The sequence below is a fragment of the Rattus norvegicus genome, chromosome 3 (assembly GCF_036323735.1).
Source record: "Rattus norvegicus strain BN/NHsdMcwi chromosome 3, GRCr8, whole genome shotgun sequence".
NCBI classification, from domain to species: Eukaryota; Metazoa; Chordata; class Mammalia; order Rodentia; family Muridae; genus Rattus; species Rattus norvegicus.
In genome coordinates this window covers 169,899,057-169,925,901 of record NC_086021.1, presented here as the reverse complement: position 1 = coordinate 169,925,901, position 26,845 = coordinate 169,899,057, and the positions used below count along the sequence as shown (strand labels likewise).

The 26,845-nt window shown below is 41.7% G+C and overlaps 1 protein-coding gene across 21 annotated transcripts in view; it reads left to right on the top strand.

Annotated features, from left to right (window-relative positions):
- The window catches only part of Zhx3 (zinc fingers and homeoboxes 3), a 130,875-nt gene that overhangs the window by 42,470 nt on the left and 61,560 nt on the right, over nt 1–26,845 (top strand). For 15 of the 21 annotated variants that reach the window (XR_005501893.2, NM_001047097.2, XM_008762344.4 and 12 more), the window contains one exon: nt 26,531–26,646. The exons of 2 other annotated variants lie outside the window; for them this stretch is intronic. The gene's annotated coding sequence lies outside the window, so the exon portion shown is untranslated. Of the gene's footprint in view, nt 1–1,328; nt 1,390–2,407; nt 2,514–23,209; nt 24,135–26,530; nt 26,647–26,845 lie in introns of those variants that run through there. 4 more of the 21 variants (XM_063283859.1, XM_063283857.1, XM_039105097.2 and 1 more) reach the window with 4 other exon arrangements.

The following is a 26,845-nucleotide window of genomic DNA, read 5'->3' as shown; positions in this document are numbered from 1 at the left end:
GCTGGTGGGTACTTGGAGTATAGTGAATAAATAAGATACAATCATTTCTCTGTGGTATTTGCACCTGGGGTGCAAAAAGGTTTCATGAATTCATTGGATTGTTTAAGATTATCTAAACTGATGTTGTTTAGGCTGTTGAAAGGACAGAGTCAAATTTTAGAACATTTGGTAGACATATCCAAACCCTGAATTGGCACAGCATGATCATATCCTTAGCATGTTACCTAAGGGAGATAGAGACCACCTTTGTAAAAAAAAATGGGAGACAACATTCTGTATTCAGTACCATGATATAACCAGCCACTTACAGATTTGAAGTGGAACAAGGAGTATCTTTATTCTCTATTGGACTGACATTGAGCTAAAAGCCACGCATGCATGGACTTAACACTGGACAACACAATTGGAGTCAGATTATTATTCATCAGTGATGTAGTGATGATTGTAAAAGAGACCGCCCCACCTAGGGATCCATCCCATCCACAGACACCAAACTTCTACACTCTTGCTGGAGCCTGGTATGGCTGTTCCCTAGGAGGTTCTACCAGTACCTGACCAATATAGATGCATATACTCACAGCCAACCATCACTGAGTCTGGGGACTCTAATGGCAGAGCTAGGGGAAGGACTGAAGGAGCTGAAGGAGTTTGCAATCCCATAGGAAGAACAACATCAACTAACTGGATCCCCCAGAGCTCCCAGAGACTAAACCACCAACCAGAGTATACCTGGAGGGATCCATGTATACGTATGTAGCAGAGGATGGCCTTATCTGGCATCAGTGGGAGGGGAGACCCTTGATGCCCCAACGTAGGGGGACGCTAGAGCAGTGAGGCAGGAGTGGATAGAGAAGCACCTTCATGGGTTGGGGATTTGGCTCAGTGGTAGAGCGCTTGTCTAGCGAGCGCAAGGCCCTGGGTTCGGTCCCCAGCCCCGGGAAAAAAAAAAAAGAAAAAAAAAAAAAAAAGAAAAGAGAAGCACCTTCATAGAGGCAAAGGGAAGGGGAGAGGGGGCATAGGATGGGAGGTTTTGTGGAGGGGTAACTGGGAAGGGAGGTGTCATTTGAAAATGTAAACAAATAAAGTGATTAATAAAAAATGGTTATTTGTTCAGGAATATTCTATAGGATATATTAACATGTCTAAAAAGTGCTCTGATTTCTTCCAAGTGTTTCCAAACATGCATGTCTATTCAGTTTAATATCATTAAATATTGCACTATATGTTTCCCCAAATAATATTACAGAGCCTTAAAATTCAAAGGAGCTTTATGAATATTTAGAACATCCATATTTGTAGTGCTGAAATGTTCCTGGTCTATTTTTCAGCATTTCTAATGATGCAGAATATCTAGGCATGGCTAAGGGGACCAGAGGAGAAAATCTAAAGGTAGGACTGGCAGGGGAGGGAGACGTAGGTCAGTGGTGGTTAAAGGGTGAGTAGTACTCTTGGAGAGGACCTGAATCTGGTTCCCAGCTCTCGCATTGGGCAGCTCATAACTGCCTGTAATGGCAGCTCCAGGACATCTGTCTTAATTAGAGTTTTACTGCTGTGAATAGACACCATGACTCTGGCAACTCTTAGAAAGGAAAGCATTTAATTGGGGCTGGCTTACAGTTGGGCTTTAGTCCATTTTTGTCACTGTGAAAGCATGGCAGCAGGCAGGCCAACATAGTGCTGGAAAAGTAACTGAGAGTTCTTCATCTGGATCCACAGACAGCAGGAAGAGAGAGTGACACTGGGCCTGGCTTTGGCATCTGAAACCTCAAAGCCTGTTGGAAGTGAACATTTCCTCCAATAGGATCACACCTCCTAATAGTGTCTGTGAGCCTATGGTGCCATTTTTATTCACACTGCCACAACTTCAGACATCCTCTTTTATCCATCTTGCAGCGTTACTTAAACATGCACACCCCCCATACACTTAATTTTAAAAATTATCCTTAAAACAAAACAACCAAATAGTATCTATGGTTAACTGTACCTATGTCAGTGTAGTTTTTCCAAATACTCTTCTAACCAGATGAGACTAATCCTTTGTTGGCTAGTTACTTCTGTGTGTTCTTAGGCCTATGAACCTTTACATGCTGGTCTTCAGAAAATTTTGAAAATCTTCAGAGCTTTTTGTCTTAATTTGTACCTAGCATATGGTTTAAACTGTGTGCACCTAGTGTGGGCCAATCACTTTTCTAGATCAAAGGGATGATGGCACTGTGTAAAAGTCATCATCATGGAGATCCCAAATCCATAAATAACAGGCTCTAGAGTTAGAGTCAAATGGAAATTTAATAAATAAAAGTGTTTGCTTTGCTCTAAATTTGAATTTAAATGCTGTTGTTGCTAGCTTTAGTTCTTCAGAAGTATCCACCTACCAGGTTGCCTAATGACTTAATGTTGGCTTCCCTAGGACGATGATGTAAGAGGGAGAGAAAACACCTAAGATGGAAACCAGAGCCCCTTTATAACCTGGTTTTGGAAGGGACGCTGCAGCACATCTGCTGTACTTGTTAGAGGTGAGTCAGTAAACTGGCCCACATTGCAGCAGAGGAGGTTACCCAAGGGCATGAATATCAGGAGGCAAAGATCATTAGAGAACATCTCAGAGTGTGCTGAACACAGAGAGTGAGACATAGGTAACTTTAATGTACCCCTTCTGTGGAGGAAAGAACTACAGACAGAGTATTTAAGCGACTGTCCAGGCTGCACTATCATTAGATAGCTAATTATCATTTCAGAGTGTAGGCGAAATAGGTTTTCTAGACAAATACCAAGAAATTTAGCATGTAGTGATCATTAATAAACCCCTAAAGTAGCACACAAGTGAATGCAAAAGGAAGGGATAGGATACAAGATTTACAACCTGTAAATCTTTACAACATCAGTCTCTAAATGTTTTCAGTTTTAAGTGGCTAATTTGGGGTAATGGAAATTATTGCTTTCTTTTTGTCTTTATACTATTGCATTTTTAATTTAGAAGACTTCACAAATATGCAAAAAGAACATTATGAACATTGACACCATTGTAAATTTTTCTTACCTGTATCAACATAAGGACTGAATTATTAGCTAATAACAACTTGTACCAATAGCTCACGGGTGAGCTTTTACTCTGCGGTAGGTAGATTTCTATGCACTTAGTAAGTATTATCTTCCACAATCCTCAATAGCTCCCCGAGATAGGCACCACTGCTGTCTCTTCTACAAGTGAAAAAGCTCACACTGTGACTTTCTGATGGCCAGAGCAAGAGGAGGACAGGCTGGAGTTCACATATCCAACTGCAGCACCATTTTGGTCTTCTTTGATAGAATTATTCAAGTGCTAAATTGATGCAGGACTCCCAGGAAAATAATTTGATGATGATTACTTACTAAATTCAGCATCATCTTGTTAGTGGGTGAGTTCCTCCCTTTTACTCTTTAAATGAGGAAACCAAGGCTTAGGCAGATGAGCCGCCTTGTCTGTGGTTAGGCAGCAACCTTTTAGGTATTGGTGATAGCAGCATCCAAGAGTCGGGTTCCCTGATACTAATATTAGCATTATTTCCTTTAAAATCTGAGTATTTAACTACAAAGAAGATCAAGGTTTTAGTAGAATAGCTTAGGAAAATAAATGTTTTATCCAGACCTACTCATTTGGTTAGCTGGGATTCATAACTAGCCAATTTTATTTAATTATTTCCCCTTTGTTGTTTTGTTGTTGTTTTGAGACAGAGTCTTACTGTGTGACCCGGCTGGCCTAGAACTCATTCTATACAGCAGGCTGCCTGGAACTCACAGAGAGCTGCCAGCCTCTCCTTTGAGCGCTGGGACTAAAGTTGCATACCTCCATGCTTGACTATTTACATTTCAATACTTTAATATTTTTTAAAGAATTATATATTTATCTTATGCATACCATACACTGTAGCTGTCTTCAGACACACCAGAAGAGGGCATCAGATCCCACTACGGATGGTTGTGAGCCACCATGTGGTTGCTGGGATTTGAACTCAGGACCTCTAGAAGAGCAGTCAGTGCTCTTAACCACTGAGCCATCTCTCCAGCCTCAATACTTTAAACTTTTAACTTAATTTCTGAGGGAAATATATATTTTAACTTCCATAACAAAAGATAAAGTACCTCCAGATACCATTAAGGAAGACTATAGTATATAAATATTTCAATAACAATTATATATGATGTGCATGCAAAAACTTTATAGAAAGTGGAACATCTAAAAGGCACTCCATAATTGAGTTTGAGGTTTTACATTTTATGTACATACACACAGTTTATATAAAGATTACTGAAGTCATCTTTCATATGTGAACGTCTCACAGTTCTCTTCATCACACTTTTATAATTCAAAGAAAACTACAATATTTCAAAACAAATTGGTAAGCCTTTCCCTCACAAGAAACTAAAAATGGAACAGTTCTGGAACAACCGAGTTACAGTTTTTTCAGTCACATAAACATTCCAGTGTTGTTTTTCAAAGTGAGCGCACAGACATCCTTTTTTTTTCGGAGCTGGGGACCGAACCCAGGGCCTTGCACTTGCTAGGCAAGCGCTCTACCGCTGAGCTAAATCCCCAGCCCCGCTCACAGACATCCTAATTCGTAATTGTGGAATTAAAACAATAACAACAAAGAGTAGGTCACCTGACTGTACTCGTTTGGTAAGAAGTGGAGTACAATTATTTCAAAAATACTTGTGTAAGTTTCTTCCTTCTTTTTTGGGAAGAGCAGTGAGCTTTATTGATGGTATATACAAGAGTGAGGCTCCTAAGCCTTTCCCTCCTCCTGAGAATCTGAGGCACAAAGACTGAGAACAATGTTCAGTGTGTTGGGGGCTGAGTGGGGCAGGGATTTCCTAACGACTGAGGGCCTCTCTCTTCCTCTCGTGTAGAGAACAGAATGCAGAGAGTTTGAAAACTGCAGTCTTGTTGAGAAGAGCCGTTTCTTGGCACAGATGTAACAGTAGTCAGCACGTTAGAGAAAATGTCAGGACGGGAGACTACTAGGTACTGAATACGAGTGGGCAATGGAGGTAGTGGAAGACGGGCTTGGTTGTGGCTTGTACATCCAGGGGGCAATGGGAGGTGGATCAGTCCTGAGGAAGAACATGGTTCTGGTTTGGCACAGCAGAGCTCCAGAGGAAATGGGTTATCCAAGAGCCAGTGTGCAGTATGCCGGTGGCCTGTGGTGACAGGAAGCTGGCTTTGGGAATTGCTGGCATGTAAAGTGAGACCCGAGTAACTGGAACCGCATAGATGAACACAGACCAGTCTGTGACCTGAGAGAGAGTCTAGTAAAGCATGCTGCTCAGTGCCTTGTCAATATCAAATGCAGTGCTTAAATTAATTATTTGGTTAATAGCTGTATGTTTTTAAAAATCATTACACAATAAGCATTTTATATTTTGTAGTTGGAATATGAAATACAACCTTTACTGCTATTGGGAAACTAAATTGTATTACATTTTCTTTTAAAGTTATGCATATAATACCCAAACATATACTTACCATATCCATAGCTTCCTACTTTGACCTTTTTTCCTAACTCTTTGTCCTCCAAAGACTTTTAAGGTGATTTTTTTATTTACTATTGCTAAGAGAAGCTGTGTGTAAATAGACTACATTAGAATTGGAGATTGTGAGTCTTCATGTTTGCCCCTGGCTCGTAGCTTTGTTTTGTTACTGTTCATTGACTAGGCTTCCTGGAAGAGGGACTTACCTTTGCCCTTTGTGGTGAGTAGTCTCGATGCTATAGTGGAGGGCTGACTCCCTGCATTATAAACTCTGCGGATCTCTACAGAACTGGGGAGATGCAGAAGACAGGCACGTCATTCCCAGGACACAGAGAACCACTGTTCCGTGAGTGTGTGTACACATGGCCACACAACCAGATGGGACGTCAGGGAGCTGTGATAGGTCTTTTGATATGCATTCATTCACATTTTTGTGCACTTACACCAACTCTCACTACTAGAGTAATCTTAGGAAATGATAGTGAAAAGTAGCCATGAGCTGTTGCCTAATTATTATTTTAAGTACCTTCACTGGCCCCACCTTACTGTATGAATGGACTTAGGATTCTAGGTTATACCTGATATCTGAACCTCATTAGATGTGAAAGGCCTAGTAGACATCTGGGGCATTACTCTGTGTTAAATATACATAAAACTATGTGCTGAAGATTTCTACTTGGCAGGAAGGGTGAGAAGAGAAATATATGATTGCCTTTGATACTTTCAGAATCTAAAAAATTAATCCTGAACAAAAGCACTGTAAAGTTTCTGGGCATTTCTTTGATGACTTCAGAACTGTCCTATAATCTCCATTTTGATAAAACAGTACTATCCTGGATTTAGTAATTAAAGCTGTTCCTTATGTGTAGCTCATCAGAAGTCTGCCGATGCCTTTTGCTTCCAGGACGCAGAGAACCCTCTCCATTGCCAGCAGCCTACTGTGGGCACTAAGGCAGAGCTCTGCACCAGCCATTTGCTTTCTTTTTCTGTTCATATTCGGGCTCTGCTGCTATCCGTTTGACACTTCATCCAGAGAGGTCCTTTTTGGAAACCTAAGTCAAGTGTGTTAGTGTCTTTCTTTGTTCCCTCTTACTTGAACCCAAAGCCCCATCCCATTTCCATCTCTTATAGCCTAGGCTGGCCTTGAACTCATTATGTGGCCAAGAATGACCTTGAGTTTCTGATACTCCTTCATCTATTCTCAAGCGCAAGGATCACAGGCATGCTGACGTCACCATCTCCAGTGTGATGTAGTCCCGGTGTTCAATCTAAGGCCTGTGCATGCTAAGCAAGCACTGTACCAACTGAGCGCACAGCCCTCACTTTATTTTATTTATTTATTTTTTTGGTTCTTTTTTTTGGAGCTGGGGACTGAACCCAGGGCCTTGCGCTTCCTAGGCAAGCACTCTGCCACTGAGCCAAATCCCCAACCCCACAGCCCTCACTTTAATATATTGGTTTCCTCAGTGCATGATTGTTAGTTTGGTTTCTGTTAACATTTTTAAAAGAGGATCCAGATAAGTAATTTGCTTTTTGGAGGGAGGCGTTGTAAAGACTATTGATGGGATTTAAGAGAGTAGGGCTCCCTAAGTCCCATCTCCCTCCTCCTGGGGATCTGGGATGGAAACCGTAAAGGGAGATGCTCATTATTGGGGGCTGAGTTGGGACAGGGACTTTTCAGTAACTGAGGGCTTTTTTCTTCTTCTCACATTCTTGCTGGGGCAGGTGTCCCAGGGCTTCTTACTCCTTAGAGGCCCTGTAGGTCATGAGGACCACTACCCTGTTGCTGTAGCTATAGCCATTATCATACCAGGAAATGAACTTTACAAAGTTGTCATCGAGAACAATTCCAGTGCCGACATCAAAGGGAGGAGGCAACCTTGTCTTTAGTATAGCCAAGGATGCCCTTTAGTGGGCCCTTTGACTGCTTCGTCACATTCTTGATGTCATCATACTTGGCTTTCTTCAGGTAGCATGTCAGATTCATGACAGATACATTGGAGTAGGAGCACGGAAGACAAAGTCAGTGAGCTTCCTGTTCAGCTTGGGAAGACCTTACCCACACCTTGGCAGCACCAGTGGATTCAGGGGTGATGATCTGGGCAGCCCTATGGTCATCATGCTATGGCTTCCCAGAGGGGCAATCCATAGTTTTCTGGGTGGTAGTGATGGCATAGATTGTCGAAATGAGTCTTTCCATAATGCAGAAGTTGTCATGAATGACCTTGGCTGGAGGGGGTGGGGGTAAGTGGTTGATAGTACAGGAAACATTGCTAACAATCTTGAGTGAGTTGTCATACTTCTTATGGCTCATATCCTTCACAAACACGGAAGCATCAGCAGAAGAGGCAGAGATGGTGAGCTTCTTAGCCCAGCCCTTCAAGTTGGCTAGGCCTTCTCCATGATGGTGAAGACACCAGTAGACTCCACAACAAACTGAGCACCAGCATCACCCCACTTGATGTTGGCAAGATCTCACTGCTGGAAGATGGTGACAGCCTTTGGAAATGACAAGCTCTCCTTTCTCAGCCTTGATTCTGCTATGGAACTAGCCATGGGTAGAGTCATACTGGAGCTTGTAGACTATGCATTTGAGATCAATGGATACGTCATTGATCTGCTTGCCAGAGTTGAAGGAAGCCCTGGTACCCAATAAGACCAAATGTGTTCACTCTGATCTTCACCATCATGTCTTAGGGATGGGACTGGCACTGCATGGGAAGATGTGGGTGTCTCTGGAACAGGAAGGAGCAGAGACAAATAAGCAATTTTCAAATTAGGACTGCACTGAATTTTCTGGAGAGCTTTTAAATATATGAATCTGGGCCCACTCTTGTCAATACTGGCTCAGTTGAATTGTGGAGTGTAGATAATTGATGTTTTAAAGAAGCTCCTGGGTGATTTTGCTTGTGTGATCAGAATGGTAGCCAAACTGGGTTCTCTTAAATCAAGTGGGAATTACTATTCTTTCAGAAGTGGATTCAAGGGGTTGGGGATTTAGCTCAGTGGTAGAGCGCTTGCCTAGCAAGCACAAGGCCCTGGGTTTGGCCCTCAGCTCGAGGGGGGGTGGGGGTGGTGGCAGGGAGTACAGAAGTGGATTCAAGCTACAGGTACCCTTGTCCTAAGAAGTGCTAGGTTCAAAACCAGCTGCTGTGTGTGTGTGCGCGTGTGTGTCTGTGTGGTGTGTCCTTGCCCTGCTATTTCTTCACTCTGTAGTCCTAGCACCTATGTGGGTGGTCTCCCCAGCTAATGTCCTCCTTCATTGTAGAGAGCTCTTCTACTAGCTTTGTCCTTCTGAGAACATTAGAGGATGCAGCTGCTCCTCAGACCTTTTTTTCTTGGCAAGCCCTGTCTCCCTTTTACTTCCACATTAGCCTCTACTGTGTGAATTTAGAACCCCAGGGTTCTGTGGGTAAACACGCATTCTTGGAGGTCCTTTCTTTTTGCTTGATTCAGATTGACCTTTTTTTTCTACATGATCTTGATGGGTTTTTAATTTTTAAAAATATCTTGTCATCACTCTGTTATGGTAATGTTTTCCTGTTATAGTGTGCCACTATAGAATTCTTTTATATTTTATAATATCTATTCTTAAAATTCGTATTTTACATAGGCCGTTTTAAGAGACGGAAGAGGGATTTGGAGAGATAGTTGGTAAGGTACTTGCTATGCAGCATGAGTTAATTAGACCCCTAGTATCCACATAGAAAGTTTGGGGATGGCATGTGTCAGTAACCACAAAGCTGGCATGTTGTTGGTAGAGAAACAGATGGATACCAAGGCCAGCCAGTTAAACTGAAAAACAGTAACCACCAGGTTCAGAGATAGGCTTTGTCTTAAAACATAATGTGGCGAGTGATAGAACTCTCCAGATGTCCACCTCTGGCCTTATTCATGAACTTTTGGGCAGACACCTGTATACACATGTGCATATGCTGAACCAAGTATTCCTGACACTTTCTGATTATCTCTGAAAAGTGTCCAAGGAATTTAGCATACTAACCACAAAAGGGGGAGCAGTGGCTGATTTAACCAAAATGGAAAACAATTCCATTCTGTTAATAAAAAAATGCATTTGAAGCTGTTAGATACTGTTTTCTTGTATCAAATTAGCAAATCATGTTTGTGTGTATGGGTGTGGATGTTATGGTAGGGAATGGATGAGGGCTGTGGCATACAGATTCTAGGACACTGCATGCAGCCAAGAGAGAGAAGACTTACTCCTGGTAGGATGCAAAGTGGCACAATGTATCTCGGTCAGATGGGTCTTAAAATGTTCTTAGAAATGCTTTACCCAAGAAATGTCAAATTCTTGAGCTCTATCCTAGGATAACAATCTTGATGAAAACAGTAATTTATATGCAAAAATTATATAAGGTAATATAGATTAGATTTATTAGAATTAGGGAATATTAGGATGATTTACAGGTTGTGATCCAGCTAATTCAACAATGGCTGTCTCTGAATTGAAAGTCCAAGAATCCAGTAGTTGTTCAGTCTATGAGGCTGGAAATCTCAGCTGGTCTTCAGTATATGCTGGAATCCCAAAGACAGGCTAATGCCAGTGTGTCTTATGAACTTGCTGTTGAGCTGAGAACAAACAGGCAAAGAGCAAAACCTTCCTTCTTCCATGTCCTTCTATAGGCTCCCAGCAGAAGGTGTGGCCCAGGTAAGAGGAGGCTATCCAAGCTCAAAAGATCTGGATTAAAGGCATGTATTCTACTTTAAAGATCTTGACTACAAGTGGGTCTTCCTACTTCAAATTAAACAAATATCCTTCTTAGTGGACATTCCATTTTTGGGTTTTAATTAATTCTAGATATACTCAAGTTGACAATCAAGAATAGCCATCTTAGTAATAATGTTTAATTAGGATATATCTAAACAAACTAACAAAATTGAATAAAGAATGTAAGCTAAGAAAACATTGCAATGGCAGATATAATGTATGGGGCATTTTCTCACTCAGCAGCATCATTAGCCAAGCATCATTCTGTCACCCTGGCACATCAAGTCTTTAGAGCTAAGCACATCCTTTCCCACTGAGGCCAGACAAGGCAGCCCAGTTAAGGGAACGGTATCCACGAGGAGCAACAGATTCAGGGACAGCCTCTGTGCCAGTTGGTGGGAACCCACATGAAGACCAAGCTTCACATCTGCTACACATGTGCAGGGGTCGAGGTCCAGCCCCTGTCTGCACTTTGGTTAGTGGTTCAGTCTCTGGGAGCCCTTAAGGGTCCAGATCACTTGACTCTGTTGGAGTCCCTATCATCTTCAGATCCCTCAATCCTTCCTCCAGCTCTTCCACAGGATTAGTAATTTGTCCTACAGAAATGTGTGGATGATAATAATCACATAAAAATGTTTAACCAGAAAAGCATAGTAAAAATACTCAACAACATGGGAAGTGTCTGATATACACATTAGAAAGAAAATAGTATTACCATATACATTATCCAGTTGGGTTGAACTGTGTGTTTGTGTGTGTGTGTGTGTGTGTGTGTGTGTGTGTGTGTGTGAGAGAGAGAGAGAGAGAGAGAGAGAGAGAGAGAGAGAGAGAGAGAGAAACAGAAACAACATGTCTGACAGAGATAAGTTAATGGAAGAAGGACTTATTTTGGCTTATAGTTCTGTGATGGCTAGCCCTATGTCAACTTGACACAACCTAGAGTTATCAGGGGTGGAGGGAGCCTCAATTGAGAAAAGGCCTCTATAAGATCCAGCTGGATGGTGTTTTCTTAATTAGTGTTTGATGGGGGAAGGCCCAGACCATGATGAGCAGTGCTATCCCTGGGGTGGTGGTCCTGGGTTCATAAGAAAGCAGGCTGAGCAAACCATGATAGCAAGTCCATAAGCAACACCCTCCTCCATGCTTCTGCATCAGCTCCTGCCTCTAGGTTCCTGCTTGCTTGAATTCTTGCCCTTGCTGCTTTTGGCAATGAGCTATGAGTTGTATGGAACTGTGAGTGAAATAACCCTTTTCCTCTCCAAGTTGCTTTTGGTCGTGATGTTTCATCACAGCAATAGTAACCGTAACTAAGACAATTTCAAAGGTGTCAGTCATGGTTGTCAGTCAGACTCCACATATCTGGCATGCATGACATCATGCTATCAGTATGTTGCAAAGACTGTTCTTTACTTCTTGGTAGGTGGAAAGCACAGAGAAGGAAAATACAGGAAGAGTTCAGGAAAGGGCAATTTCATCCTCCTTTTCTCCCCCTTCCTCCTCCTCTTCACTTAATTTCTGTAACCATACTATAAATACCAAGTAGTAGTCCCCAGTGATATAACTGCTTTTGGAAATACCTGGAGATGTGCTTTTACCTATCTAGATATTTCTCCAGCCAGTCGGTCAAAATTGACAACCACAGAGTGCTCTTCCATAGTCTTCAAGCTTCTGTAATTTCCCAGTTTGCCATAAGGAGTATACATGACTTTATAATCTACTTTATTTTTACATATGTCTTACCTTGATACTATACTTTATACTTTCAATATACCTAAACTATTTGACTTGGAGAGGGGTGTTTAGAGTAAGAAAAACTTGATAGAAATATCCATGTAATTAGAATTTATTAAGTGAAGACTGGTGCCTTAGGGTTTCCACTGCTGTGAACAGACACTGTGACCAAGGCAACTCTTAAAAAGGACAACATTTAATTGGGGCTGGCTTACAGGTTCAGAAGTTCAGTTCATTGTCATTAAGGTGGGAAGCATGGTGGCATTCAGGCAGGCATGGTGCTGGAGAAAGAGCTGAGTGTTCCAAATCTTGATCAGAAGGCAGCCAGGGGACGACTGGCTTCCAGGCGTTTGAAGAAGGGGGTCTCAAAGCCCACCTCAAAGTGATACACTTCCTCCAACAAGGCCACACCTCCTAATAGTGCCACTCTCTGGGCCAAGCATATTCACACCACCACAGCTGGGGAGATGGCTCAGTGGGTATAGTGATTGCACAATAATGAAAACCTGAATTTAGACTCACAGGAGTCATATAAAGGCTGAGTGCTGTGGTGCTCACCTGTAACGTCCGTGCTGGAGGCGTTGTTGGAGCAGGTGGGTACCTGGAGCTCTGTCTAGCCAGTTCAGATGAAACAGCGGAGTCTTGGGTTCAGTAAGAGAAACGGTCTCAAAAGCAAGGTGGGTAGAGACAGAGAAACCTGATGTTTATTAATCCCTGGCCTCTGCAAGTGCACACTCATGCATATCACACACACACAAAATACATCACTGTTTCACTTAGGTATTTTTTAGATTTGTTGTTATTATTTTATGTAAATGAGTGTTTTGCTTCCATGTATGTCTGGGTATCACATGTATGCCAAGTGCCTGAGGAAGTGATGAGCCTCCATGTGGGGGCTGGGAATTGAACCGTGACCTTTTCAATAACAGCAAGCACTCTTAACTACTGATCCAACTCTACAGCCCCATGTATTTGAATTTTAACTACATTTATTGTGTGTGTGTTTGTATGCGTACTTGCATGTAGAAGTCAGAAGTCAGCTTTCAGAAGTCAGTTCTTATTTCTAGTATGTGAGTCCTAGAAACTAACCTCAGGTTGTTGGGCTTGGTGGCAAATGCTTTCTCATCCATCAAGCCGCCCTATTGGCCTTAAAGACAGATGAATACACAGTTGTCAAACATCTTACCTCTAACTCAGAACGTTACCACATAGTAATGATACAAAACTGCCTGTGTTGTTTTTTTAAAAAGGCCTTTGAACTTTAACATTTTTTTTTTTTGGTTCTTTTTTTCGGAGCTGGGGACCGAACCCAGGGCCTTGCGCTTCCTAGGTAAGCGCTCTACCACTGAGCTAAATCCCCAGCCCCGAACTTTAACATTTTTAATAGTTGAGGTGTAATTTACATAGACAAAACATGCAGATTAAAAAACAAACAGGGTTTTTCTGTGTAGGTCTGTCTGTCTGTCCTGGAATTCACTCTATATACCAGACTAGCCTCGAACACACAGAGTTCCACTTGTCTCTGCCTTTGCGGGGTCAGGACTATGCACCACTACCACCTGGAGAAGCATGCAGATTTTACCTGCAGTTTTGAGAAGGGTAATCAGCTCCAGGCTCTCTCACAGAATGTTCTTGTCAACTTGAAAAGAGCGTTTGTGCTCTCACTGTCATTCAGATGTAATCTCTCTTGTAATTTTTTGTTTTACCATCAGAGATTACTTGGTTTCCCTAAAATTCTGGTTTATAAACCAGAATTATATATTTCCTTTTATGTCTAAGATTCATTTGTTCAATAAGTTCAGTCTGTGATACATCAGGTAAATATTGTTTTTTATTGCTCAGTAGTGTTCCACTGCATACTTTCCAGTCTATCCATTCTCCTGTTGGCTGACCACATACTGGCTACTTTAAAATTGAGGCTTATCGGTCGGTAGCTGTTTCACAAATCTCAGTATGCCGTCTGTTTCCCTTTTCCTGTCTGGTGAGGCTTGCAAACCTAGCATTTGCCTTGCAATAAGGGTTGGCTTTCAGACACTTATAACAAGGACCACCACAGAGAGCAGAGAACAAAACTGAAGTTGCAGATGGCCACATCAGCAATTCAGCTATTAAACACCAAATAGCAGTCTTCAAATCAGTGAGAAACTCCATTTACAAAAAAAGAAAAGAGAAAAAGCAAAGGAGGAAGAAGAAAGGGAAGGGCTAAGTTTTAAGAGGCTATTCCATTTACCATCCAATGGACAAGCCTGTGCATTTAATCAGATCACAGCAGTTGTCACAATCCTAGAGTTATTCCCGAGCCAGCTCTGCAGCAAGTGTCCCTGATTGCCTGGTCTGGCTCCCTTCTGCTTTAGTCTTCAGGGTTGAGGAGCACTAGTGCTTCAAACCCTTGCTGGGCAGCCCTTGTCTACCTTTCCAGCAGAAGTGAAATAAGATCCTCCTCTTGACTCCTGAAAATGAAAACAACAGCCTTGTGTAATTGACGTAATTCAATTGTCCTGTGCTTGGGTACTTTGTGCTACGTCAGAGTAGAGATTCTGAGCTGGGGGGTTTGAGAACCAAGGCTGTCTCTCTGACAGACTAGAGTGAACTAAGTCTGCCCCTGGCTTGTTTCATAAGAGCTTGTAACTCCATGTGTGCATATACATGCACAGACACACATACTTGCATAAATATATGCAAAAGCCTGTGCCCGCCTGTTCCTGAGTCTTGACATTAAGTTCAGGTGAACTGTATGCAGTTAGAGTAGAGGAGTGTGGAGCAGGGCAAGGTGCAATTAAGTTATCTTGTTGAAAACACTGGCTAGAGAGATGGCTCAGCGGTTAAGAGCACTGACTGCCCTTCCAGGGGTCCTGAGTTCAATTCCCAGCACCCACATGGTGGCTCACAACCATCTGTAATGGGATTCAATGCCCTCTTCTGGTGTGTCTGAAGACAGCTACAGTGTACTCATGTAAATTAAAATAAAAAAATTTTTTTTTAAAAAGAAAGAAAGCACTGCTACAGAGAGTATGACTGTGGCTGTCCTGGAGGCAGGGCCAAACAGAGAGCCTTTTCCACCTACTTTGTCAGGAGGGCTTTCTGGTTCAGGAGCCTCTGAGAAATTGACAGCGCACACAGGTGCAGCAGCAGTCCCTTGCTTCATAAACTCAATCTTCCAGTCTCAAATGACTTGTACTTTTGGGGACTATACAATTTCCTGGAAGTGGCTAGTCTTAGAAAGCACTGTAGTTATTTTTTTCCTATGTTACCACATCTTTTTCACTTTAAATTTTGATGCGAAAGCAAGAAACAGATTTTGTCCAGTCCAAGGACTATCTGTAACATCAAATGACTGTTTTCTCAGGTACCTCAGCCAACATTTTTTTTTTTTTATTAACTTGAGTATTTCTTATATACATTTCGAGTGTTATTCCCTTTCCCGGTTTCCGGGCAAACATCCCCCTCCCCCCTCCCCTTCCTTATGGGTGTTCCCCTCCCAACCCTCCCCCCATTGCCGCCCTCCCCCCATAGACTAGTTCACTGGGGGTTCAGTCTTAGCAGGACCCAGGGCTTCCCCTTCCACTGGTGCTCTTACTAGGATATTCATTGCTACCTATGGGGTCAGAGTCCAGGGTCAGTCCATGTATAGTCTTTAGGTAGTGGCTTAGTCCCTGGAAGCTCTGGTTGCTTGGCATTGTTGTACTTTTGGGATCTCGAGCCCCTTCAAGCTCTTCCAGTTCTTTCTCTGATTCCTTCAATAGGGGACCTATTCTCAGTTCAGTGGTTTGCTGCTGGCATTCGCCTCTATATTTGCTGTATTCTGGCTGTGTCTCTCAGGAGCGATCTACATCCGGCTCCTGTTGGTCTGCACTTCTTTGCTTCATCCATCTTGTCTAATTGGGTGGCTGTATATGTATGGGCCACATGTGGGGCAGGCTCTGAATGGGTGTTCCTTCAGTCTCTGTTTTAATCTTTGCCTCTCCCTTCCCTGCCAAGGGTATTCTTTTTCCTCATTTAAAGAAGGAGTGAAGCATTCACATTTTGATCATCCGTCTTGAGTTTCGTTTGTTCTAGGGTTCTAGGGTAATTCAAGCATTTGGGCTAATAGCCACTTATCAATGAGTGCATACCATGTATGTCTTTCTGTGATTGGGTTAGCTCACTCAGGATGATATTTTCCAGTTCCAACCATTTGCCTACGAATTTCATAAACTCGTTGTTTTTGATAGCTGAGTAATATTCCATTGTGTAGATGTACCACATTTTCTGTATCCATTCCTCTGTTGAAGGGCATCTGGGTTCTTTCCAGTTTCTGGCTATTATAAATAAGGCTGCGATGAACATAGTGGAGCACGTGTCTCTTTTATATGTTGAGGCATCTTTTGGGTATATGCCCAAGAGAGGTATAGCTGGATCCTCAGGCAGTTCAATGTCCAATTTTCTGAGGAACCTCCAGACTGATTTCCAGAATGGTTTTACCAGTCTGCAATCCCACCAACAATGGAGGAGTGTTCCTCTTTCTCCACATCCTCGCCAGCATCTGCTGTCACCTGAGTTTTTGATCTTAGCCAATCGCACTGGTGTGAGGTGAAATCTCAGGGTTGTTTTGATTTGCATTTCCCTTATGACTAAAGATGTTGAACATTTCTTTAGGTGTTTCTCAGCCATTCGGCATTCCTCAGCTGTGAATTCTTTGTTTAGCTCTGAACCCCATTTTTTAATAGGGTTATTTGTTTCCCTGCGGTCTAACTTCTTGAGTTCTTTGTATATTTTGGATATAAGGCCTCTATCTGTTGTAGGATTGGTAAAGATCTTTTCCCAATCTGTTGGTTGCCGTTTTGTCCTAACCACAGTGTCCTTTGCCTTACAGAAGCTTTGCAGTTTTATGAGATCCCATTTGTCAATTCTTGATCTTAGAGCATAAGCCATTGGTGTTTTGTTCAGGAAATTTTTTCCAGTGCCCATGTGTTCCAGATGCTTCCCTAGTTTTTCTTCTATTAGTTTGAGTGTGTCTGGTTTGATGTGGAGGTCCTTGATCCACTTGGACTTAAGCTTTGTACAGGGTGATAAGGATGGATCGATCTGCATTCTTCTACATGTTGCCCTCCAGTTGAACCAGCACCATTTGCTGAAAATGCTATCTTTTTTCCATTGGATGGTTTTGGCTCCTTTGTCAAAAATCAAGTGACCATAGGTGTGTGGGTTCATTTCTGGGTCTTCAATTCTATTCCATTGGTCTATCTGTCTGTCTCTGTACCAATACCATGCAGTTTTTATCACTATTGCTCTGTAATACTGCTTGAGTTCAGGGATAGTGATTCCCCCTGAAGTCCTTTTATTGTTGAGGATAGCTTTAGCTATCCTGGGTTTTTTGTTATTCCAGATGAATTTGCAAATTGTTCTGTCTAACTCGTTGAAGAATTGGATTGGTATTTTGATGGGGATTACATTGAATGTGTAGATTGCTTTTGGTAAAATGGCCATTTTTACTATATTAATCCTGCCAATCCATGAGCATGGGAGATCTTTCCATCTTCTGAGGTCTTCTTCAATTTCTTTCCTCAGTGTCTTGAAGTTCTTATTGTACAGATCTTTTACTTGCTTGGTTAAAGTCACACCGAGGTACTTTATATTATTTGGGTCTATTATGAAGGGTGTCGTTTCCCTAATTTCTTTCTCGGCTTGTTTCTCTTTTGTATAGAGGAAGGCAACTGATTTATTTGAGTTAATTTTATACCCAGCCACTTTGCTGAAGTTGTTTATCAGCTTTAGTAGTTCTCTGGTGGAACTTTTGGGATCACTTAAATATACTATCATGTCATCTGCAAATAGTGACATTTTGACCTCTTCTTTTCCGATCTGTATCCCTTTGATCTCCTTTTGTTGTCTGATTGCTCTGGCTAGAACTTCAAGAACTATATTGAATAAGTAGGGAGAGAGTGGGCAGCCTTGTCTAGTCCCTGATTTTAGTGGGATTGCTTCAAGTTTCTCTCCATTTAGTTTAATGTTAGCAACTGGTTTGCTGTATATGGCTTTTACTATGTTTAGGTATGGGCCTTGAATTCCTATTCTTTCCAGGACTTTTATCATGAAGGGGTGTTGAATTTTGTCAAATGCTTTCTCAGCATCTAATGAAATGATCATGTGGTTCTGTTCTTTCAGTTTGTTTATATAATGGATCACGTTGATGGTTTTCCGTATATTAAACCATCCCTGCATGCCTGGGATGAAGCCTACTTGATCATGGTGGATGATTGTTTTGATGTGCTCTTGAATTCGGTTTGCCAGAATTTTATTGAGTATTTTTGCGTCGATATTCATAAGGGAAATTGGTCTGAAGTTCTCTTTCTTTGTTGTGTCTTTGTGTGGTTTAGGTATAAGAGTAATTGTGGCTTCGTAGAAGGAATTCGGTAGGGCTCCATCTGTTTCAATTTTGTGGAATAGTTTGGATAATATTGGTATGAGGTCTTCTATGAAGGTTTGATAGAATTCTGCACTAAACCCGTCTGGACCTGGGCTCTTTTTGGTTGGGAGACCTTTAATGAATGCTTCTATTTCCTTAGGAGTTATGGGGTTGTTTAACTGGTTTATCTGTTCCTGATTTAACTTTGATACCTGGTATCTGTCTAGGAAATTGTGCATTTCCTGAAGATTTTCAAATTTTGTTGAATATAGGTTTTTATAGTAAGATCTGATGATTTTTTGAATTTCCTCCGAATCTGTAGTTATGTCTCCCTTTTCATTTCTGATTTTGTTAATTTGGACACACTCTCTGTGTCCTCTCGTTAGACTGGCTAAGGGTTTATCTATCTTGTTGATTTTCTCAAAGAACCAACTTTTGGTTCTGTTGATTCTTTCTATGGTCCTTTTTGTTTCTACTTGGTTGATTTCAGCTCTGAGTTTGATTATTTCCTGCCTTCTACTCCTCCTGGGTGTATTTGCTTCTTTTTGTTCTAGAGCTTTTAGGTGTGCTGTCAAGCTGCTGACATATGCTCTTTCCTGTTTCTTTCTGCAGGCACTCAGCGCTATGAGTTTTCCTCTTAGCACAGCTTTCATTGTGTCCCATAAGTTTGAGTATGTTGTATCTTCATTTTCATTAAATTCTAAAAAGTTTTTAATTTCTTTATTTCTTCCTTGACCAGGTTATCATTGAGTAGAGCATTGTTCAATTTCCACGTATATGTGGGCATTCTTCCCTTACTGTTATTGAAGACCAGTTTTAGGCCGTGGTGGTCCGATAGCACGCATGGGATTATTTCTATCTTTCTGTACCTGTTGAGGCCCGTTTTTTGACCAATTATATGGTCAATTTTGGAGAAAGTACCATGAGGAGCTGAGAAGAAGGTATATCCTTTTGCTTTAGGATAGAATGTTCTATAAATATCCGTTAAGTCCATTTGGCTCATGACTTCTCTTAGTCTGTCTACATCACTGTTTAATTTCTGTTTCCATGATCTGTCCATTGATGAGAGTGGGGTGTTGAAATCTCCCACTATTATTGTGTGAGGTGCAATGTGTGTTTTGAGCTTTAGTAAGGTTTCTTTTACGTATGTAGGTGCCCTTGTATTTGGGGCATAGATATTTAGGATTGAGAGTTCATCTTGGTTGATTTTTCCTTTGATGAATATGAAGTGTCCTTCCTTATCTTTTTTGATGACTTTTAGTTGGAAATTGATTTTATTTGATATTAGAATGGCTACTCCAGCTTGCTTCTTCTGACCATTTGCTTGGAAAGTTGTTTTCCAGCCTTTCACTCTGAGGTAGTGTCTGTCTTTGTCTCTGAGGTGTGTTTCCTGTAGGCAGCAGAATGCAGGGTCCTCGTTGCGTATCCAGTTTGTTAATCTATGTCTTTTTATTGGGGAGTTGAGGCCATTGATATTGAGAGATATTAAGGAATAGTGATTATTGCTTCCCGTTATATTCATATTTGGATGTGAGGTTATGTTTGTGTGCTTTCATTCTCTTTGTTTTGTTGCCAAGACGATTAGTTTCTTGCTTCTTCTAGGGTATAGCTTGCCTCCTTATGTTGGGCTTTACCATTTATTATCCTTTGTAGTGCTGGATTTGTAGAAAGATATTGTGTAAATTTGGTTTTGTCATGGAATATCTTGGTTTCTCCATCAATGTTAATTGAGAGTTTTGCTGGATACAGTAATCTGGGCTGGCATTTGTGTTCTCTTAGGGTCTGTATAACATCAGTCCAGGATCTTCTGGCCTTCATAGTTTCTGGCGAGAAGTCTGGTGTGATTCTGATAGGTCTCCCTTTATATGTTACTTGACCTTTTTCCCTTACTGCTTTTAATATTCTTTCTTTATTTTGTGCGTTTGGTGTTTTGACAATTATGTGACGGGAGGTGTTTCTTTTCTGGTCCAATCTATTTGGAGTTCTGTAGGCTTCTTGTATGTCTATGGGTATCTCTTTTTTTAGGTTAGGGAAGTTTTCTTCTATGATTTTGTTGAAGATATTTACTGGTCCTTTGAGCTGGGAGTCTTCACTCTCTTCTATACCTATTATCCTTAGGTTTGATCTTCTCATTGAGTCCTGGATTTCCTGTATGTTTTGGACCAGTAGCTTTTTCCGCTTTACATTATCTTTGACAGTTGAGTCAATGATTTCTATGGAATCTTCTGCTCCTGAGATTCTCTCTTCCATCTCTTGTATTCTGTTGGTGAAGCTTGTATCTACAGCTCCTTGTCTCTTCTTTTGGTTTTCTATATCCAGGGTTGTTTCCATGTGTTCTTTCTTGATTGCTTCTATTTCCATTTTTAATTCCTTCAACTGTTTGATTGTGTTTTCCTGGAATTCTTTCAGGGATTTTTGCGATTCCTCTCTGTAGGCTTTTACTTGTTTATTAATGTTTTCCTGTGCTTCCCTAAGTGTGTTCAGGTCTTTCTTGAAGTCCTCCAGCATCATGATCAAATATGATTTTGAAACTAGATCTTGCTTTTCTGGTGTGTTTGGATATTCCATGTTTGTTTTGGTGGGAGAATTGGGCTCCGATGATGGCATGTAGTCTTGGTTTCTGTTGCTTGGGTTCCTGCGCTTGCCTCTCGCCATCAGATTATCTCTAGTGTTACTTTGTTCTGCTATTTCTGACAGTGGCTAGACTGTCCTATAAGCCTGTGTGTCAGGAGTGCTGTAGACCTGTTTTCCTCTCTTTCAGTCAGTTATGGGGACAGAGTGTTCTGCTTTCGGGCGTGTAGTTTTTCCTCTCTACAGGTCTTCAGCTGTTCCTGTGGGCCTGTGTCTTGAGTTCACCAGGCAGCTTTCTTGCAGCAGAAAATTTGGTCTTACCTGTGGTCCCGAGGCTCAGGTTTGCTCGTGGGGTGCTGCCCAGGGGCTCTCTGCAGCGGCAGCAACCAGGAAGACCTGTGCCGCCCCTTCCGGGAGCTTCAGTGCACCAGGGTTCCAGATGGTCTTTGGCTTTTTCCTCTGGCGTCCGAGATGTGTGTGCAGGGAGCAGCCTCTTCTGGTTTCCCAGGCTTGTCTGCCTCTCTGAAGGTTTAGCTCTCCCTCCCACGGGATTTGGGTGCAGAGAACTGTTTATCCGGTCTGTTTCTTTCAGGTTCCGGCGGTGTCTCAGGCAGGTGTCCTGCCGCTCCTGGGCCCTCCCCCACGGGAGCCCAGAGGCCTTATACAGTTTCCTCTTGGGCCAGGGATGTGGGCAGGGGTGAGCAGTGTTGGTGGTCTCTTCCGCTCTGCAGCCTCAGGAGTGCCCACCTGACCAGGCGGTTGGGTCTCTCTCTCACCGGGTCTGGGAGCAGAGAGCTGCTGCGGGCCGGGATCCGCGGGTGTGGGACTTCCGGTAAACACAGAACGTGCCCGGTCCTAGAGAAATTCTGCTTCCGTGTGTCCCAAGCTCACCAGGCAGCTTTCTTGCAGCAGAAAATTTGGTCTTACCTGTGGTCCCGAGGCTCAAGTTCGCTCGTGGGGTGCTGCCCAGGGGCTCTCTGCAGCGGCAGCAACCAGGAAGACCTGTGCCGCCCCTTCCGGGAGCTTCAGTGCACCAGGGTTCCCTCAGCCAACATTTTTTAAGAAGATTGTTTTTAAAGAGCCTTTAGGTTGAACAGAGAACGCAGAGGCTAAGAGCCCCTGTGTGTGATGCAGACCTGAGTTGGCTCCTAGCACCCACATCAGGACGCTAACACAGCCTATAACTCCAGGTGCAGAGTACATGAGCACGCGTGCACACACATACCCTTCACATTAATCAGAGAAATAAAAGTCTGCTTTAGAAATGATCTTTTTCTTATTAATTTTATTCTGGGCATGTAAAGAAAAGAAAAAAGGTCTGCATTGAAGTGCCGGTGGTACAAGCTGGTGTGTGGGTTTGATATCCCAGTCACTCGCACAGAGTCAGAGGACCTTGAAGAATGAAGTCAGAAGATGTGCATGTCTGTTTCAGAATTCACTACAAAGATGTGGTAATAAAATAGTATGATTCTGGCATAAAAGTATGTGTACAGATAAATAGAAAAAACGAGAATCAGAAATAACCCTTTTGAGTGTTGCCAGCTATTTTTTGAAAAGGCTGTAATACAATTCAGTAGTGAAAGGATGCTCTCAATAAATGGTGTAGAGACGAATCAGTATCTTCATGTAGAACAGTGAGGTTGTGCTCCAAATTCACCCCATATGCTAAAGCCAAAACGAATCAAAGGCCCAGTTACGAGAGCAAAACCTACGATACCCAAGTAAACATAAAGGCAAAGCTTTTAAAAAATTATTTTTCGTACATGAGCATTTTGCCTGCATACCTGTACATGTATCAAATGCATGTGTCTGGTGCCCATGGCGGCAGAAAGGGGATCAGATCCCATGGAACTGGGGTATTCTTGTTCCCCTTTTAAAAAAGGAGTGAAGCATTCACATTTTGATCATCCGTCTTGAGTTTCATTTGTTCTAGGCATCTAGGGTAATTCAAGCATTTGGGCTAATAGCCACTTATCAATGAGTGCATACCATGTGTGTTTTTCTGTGATTGGGTTACCTCACTCAGGATGATATTTTCCAATTCCAACCATTTGCCTACGAATTTCATAAAGTCATTGTTTTTGATAGCTGAGTAATATTCCATTGTGTAGATGTACCACATTTTCTGTATCCATTCCTCTGTTGAAGGGCATCTGGGTTCTTTCCAGCTTCTGGATATTATAAATAAGGCTGCGATGAACATAGTGGAGCACCTGTCTTTTTTATATGTTGGGGCATCTTTTGGGTATATGCCCAAGAGAGGTATAGCTGGATCCTCAGGCAGTTCAATGTCCAATTTTCTGAGGAACCTCCAGACTGATTTCCAGAATGGTTGTACCAGTCTGCAATCCCACCAACAATGGAGGAGTGTTCCTCTTTCTCCATATCCTTGCCAGCATCTGTTATCACCTGACTTTTTTTATCTTAGCCATTCTTACTAGTGTGAGGTGGAATCTTAGGGTTGTTTTGATTTGCATTTCCCTGATGACTAAGGATGTTGAACATTTCTTTAGGTACTTCTCAGCCATTCGATATTCCTCAGTTGAGAATTCGTTGTTTAGCTCTGTATCCCATTTTTAATATGGTTATTTGGCTCTCTGGAGTCTAACTTCTTGAGTTCTTTGTATATATTGGATACTAGCCCTCTATCAGATGTAGGATTGGTAAAGATCTTTTCCCAATCTGTTGGTTGCCGTTTTGTCCTAATGGCAGTGTCCTTTGCCTTATAGAAGCTTTGCAGTTTTATGAGGTCCCATTTGTCAATTCTTGATCTTAGAGCATAAGTTATTGGTGTTCTGTTCAGGAAATGTTGTGCCCATGTGTTCAAGGCTCTTCCCCACTTTTTCTTCTGTTAGTTTGAATGTATATGGTTTTATGTGTAGGTCTTTGATCCATTTGGACTTGAGCTTTGTACAAGGAGATAATTTTCAATTGCTGAAAATATTTTGTGAATGGGTACAGGTAATTGTTGCTCAATGCCATGGAATAGTCTAAATGCCACTGAAATGTCCATGGTGAGTACTACATTATGTAGATTTTGCTTTAATTAAAATGACATCATAGGCTTTCTGTGATCTCACAAGTAACTATGGCTTTCCTGTCATAGTTACCTTGTGACTTGTTGGAATCCACATGATTTTGTAGCATTACTCCATTTGGACATTTCTCTCTTGTCTGTGGGCAGTTAATCTCATAGACAGATGGTCCCAAGTGGGTTTCTTCCTATAATAACAATTAAGGACTGTAGTTTTGATTTATCATTTTTATTTGATTAACTTTGGAAAACTTCTACCTTAGATGAATAATTTAAAATATAGTCTGGTCTGACATTGATTAGTTTCTATATTTAGTCTGTTTAAAACAGCTTAGTCTTGTTCAGGAATGCAGCAATCCTTGATTTTATGAAAATGTGTGGAAAGCAATGTAGTTGTCTTTTTTGGTGGCTCTGTTGTGCTACAGGTAAAAGTGTTTTACTCTGCAGCCCCTGTGAACACTTCTTACACATTTCTTCGTTGTCCACCTGCTCTTTGTTTTTGAAGGATGCATTCTGTAGGTGGGGGTGAGAAGAGCTTCTCCCACAGAGGTAGATGTGTGTCAGTCATGAAGCATTTCTTCATGACTGAGGCGAATGGCTTTTGGCCCACAGTCACTGCTGTATTTTATGGTTCTTGTCTTTTCAGATGTGTGTATGTTAGTTGTTTCGTATACCTGATGCTTCTTACAACATAAATACACCATCCTGGCTAAGAGTCTAGAGCATGAAATACACAATATTCGAATGTCTGCAGTGAATCAATTGGTTCGCTGCTTACATTATTAGCATTGTGTCCCAGCCAGTGAACGGGAGAGGAAAGAAATGTCTTGCTTGTTTTGTGACTTCAAAGTTAGAGGAGATTTGGTAAACAACAAAATGGCGAGAATAAATAGAATAAATTACAGTGGTGAGTGAATGTAATAGTTTATGATAATTATCGCTTCTTATTTCCACCACATCAGATTTTCTTTCTTTTCAGAAAAAAATTGCTTATTTTTTGTATGTGTGAATGTCTTGTTTGCCTGCATGTATATCTGTGCACCATATGTGCCTGGAACCCACAGGAGAAGATCCCTTAGAACTGGATCTACAGTTGGCCGTAAGCTGCCACATGGATATTGGGAACTGAACCCAGTGCTTCTGCAAGAGTTGTCAGTGATTTTTTTTTCTTCTTTTTTTTTGGAGCTGGGGACCAAACCCAGGGCCTTGCGCTTGCTAGGCAAGCGCTCTACCACTGAGCTAAATCCCCAACCCCAGTTGTCAGTGATCTTAACCACTGAGCCATCTCTCTTGCCCCCAGATTTTTTCTTCTGTTCATAAGATAATTTTTTTAAAATAAGAAAAAGTTGGAGAAGCACAAATTAGGTTTTTAATAAATTGGTTTTTAATAAATTGTAAATTAGGGGAAAAAATCCAGGGAAACAAAAGTGAAATAGGCATGAGTCTTTAATATACTGGAAAATTAAAATTAAATTTGCTTGACTGTCAAAAGCAGCACAGTACACTCGGCATGGCTAGAATAATTTACTAAATTTCTCCGTTTCATCATTGGGTAATTAGAACAATAGGATTTGCATAGTAAGATCATGGTAAGGATCATATGTGCTAATGGAACCAGAGCTCCTCGTGTGGAGCTGATGCAGTGGGGAAGGCATAAGTGCGTGTTAAGGATGAAAGAATGCTGATAATAAACTGTAGCTACTTTGTTAGTGATTTATTTGTGATGGCCAAACCTGTTTGTATTCATAGACGTTCCTAACCTTGACACCCTCTAATGTAGCAAGGTGTGGATATCTGAAATTTCAAGCCCTTCTACTAGTATACTCACTTTGGGTCCATTTTGCTGCTAGTTGGCATTTTAACTAAGAAGAACGCTTTGGTAAAGGAATATAGAATTCAGGAGCACTATGTTTTTAAGTCTTTCCTCAGTAATTTGAAGCCCTCATAAAGCATCTTTGGTGGTTTGGTTTAAAAGACTTTGTTTTGTTCATTCACTATGAATTACCATAGGCCTAACACTGCCTGTAGGAAGATGGGATGATGTGGATGCAAGGATCAGAGAGGAAGAGAAAGAAAAATAGTTGCTTGGCCTAGAATATGGAAAGAGAGAGAGAGAGAGAGAGAGAGAGAGAGAGAGACAGAGACAGAGACAGAGACAGAGACAGAGACAGAGACAGAGACAGAGACAGACAAAAAAATTAGCACATCCTGAAAATTGCAGGCCCCATGTTTATCAGCTAATTATTGCTGTCAGACTGCCTGAAGCTAGAGTGGGAGATGAAGAGACTTTAATGAATCATCTCGATTTGATGGCTGAGCTCACTGACCTGTGTTGATATGCTCCAGTCTCAGCTTTAAGTGGTCAGAGCTCACATCAGTGCCCCAGCAGCACTTGCAGTTGCTGTAAATCACTGTGTGCATTTTGATGACCTCACTTGCCTCTGAGCGCCTGGTATATGTACAGCGCTCTAAGAATGAACTAGGAAAGAAAGATTAATGAGGCCAGATAAGCAGGCTTCCTAGAATGTGCTTTCTTTTCTTGTGAGGTGATGGGCTGATGCTTCTTTTCCAGGCCTGAATTGCAACTAGAGAGGCAACAAGTGACTCCTTAAAGATGCCACAGGGCTGCAGAAGGGGACCTTGAAGAGGTTGATGAAGTGAGAAGAATGTTTCTCCCAACGACGAGAAGTATGTCTATATTTTAACAAAAGTCTTGCTGAATCCAGTACAAAGTCTGTTATGCCTGAAATGTGATAGCCATTTTTAGTTCTATTATTGTTACACATTCTTTTTTTCATGGTAGGGTGGTGGTAGTGGTGACTGATGATGATGTCATGGCTACAAGTCGCATGTCACTTTGGTCTGCACCTCCAAATGCCAGCATACT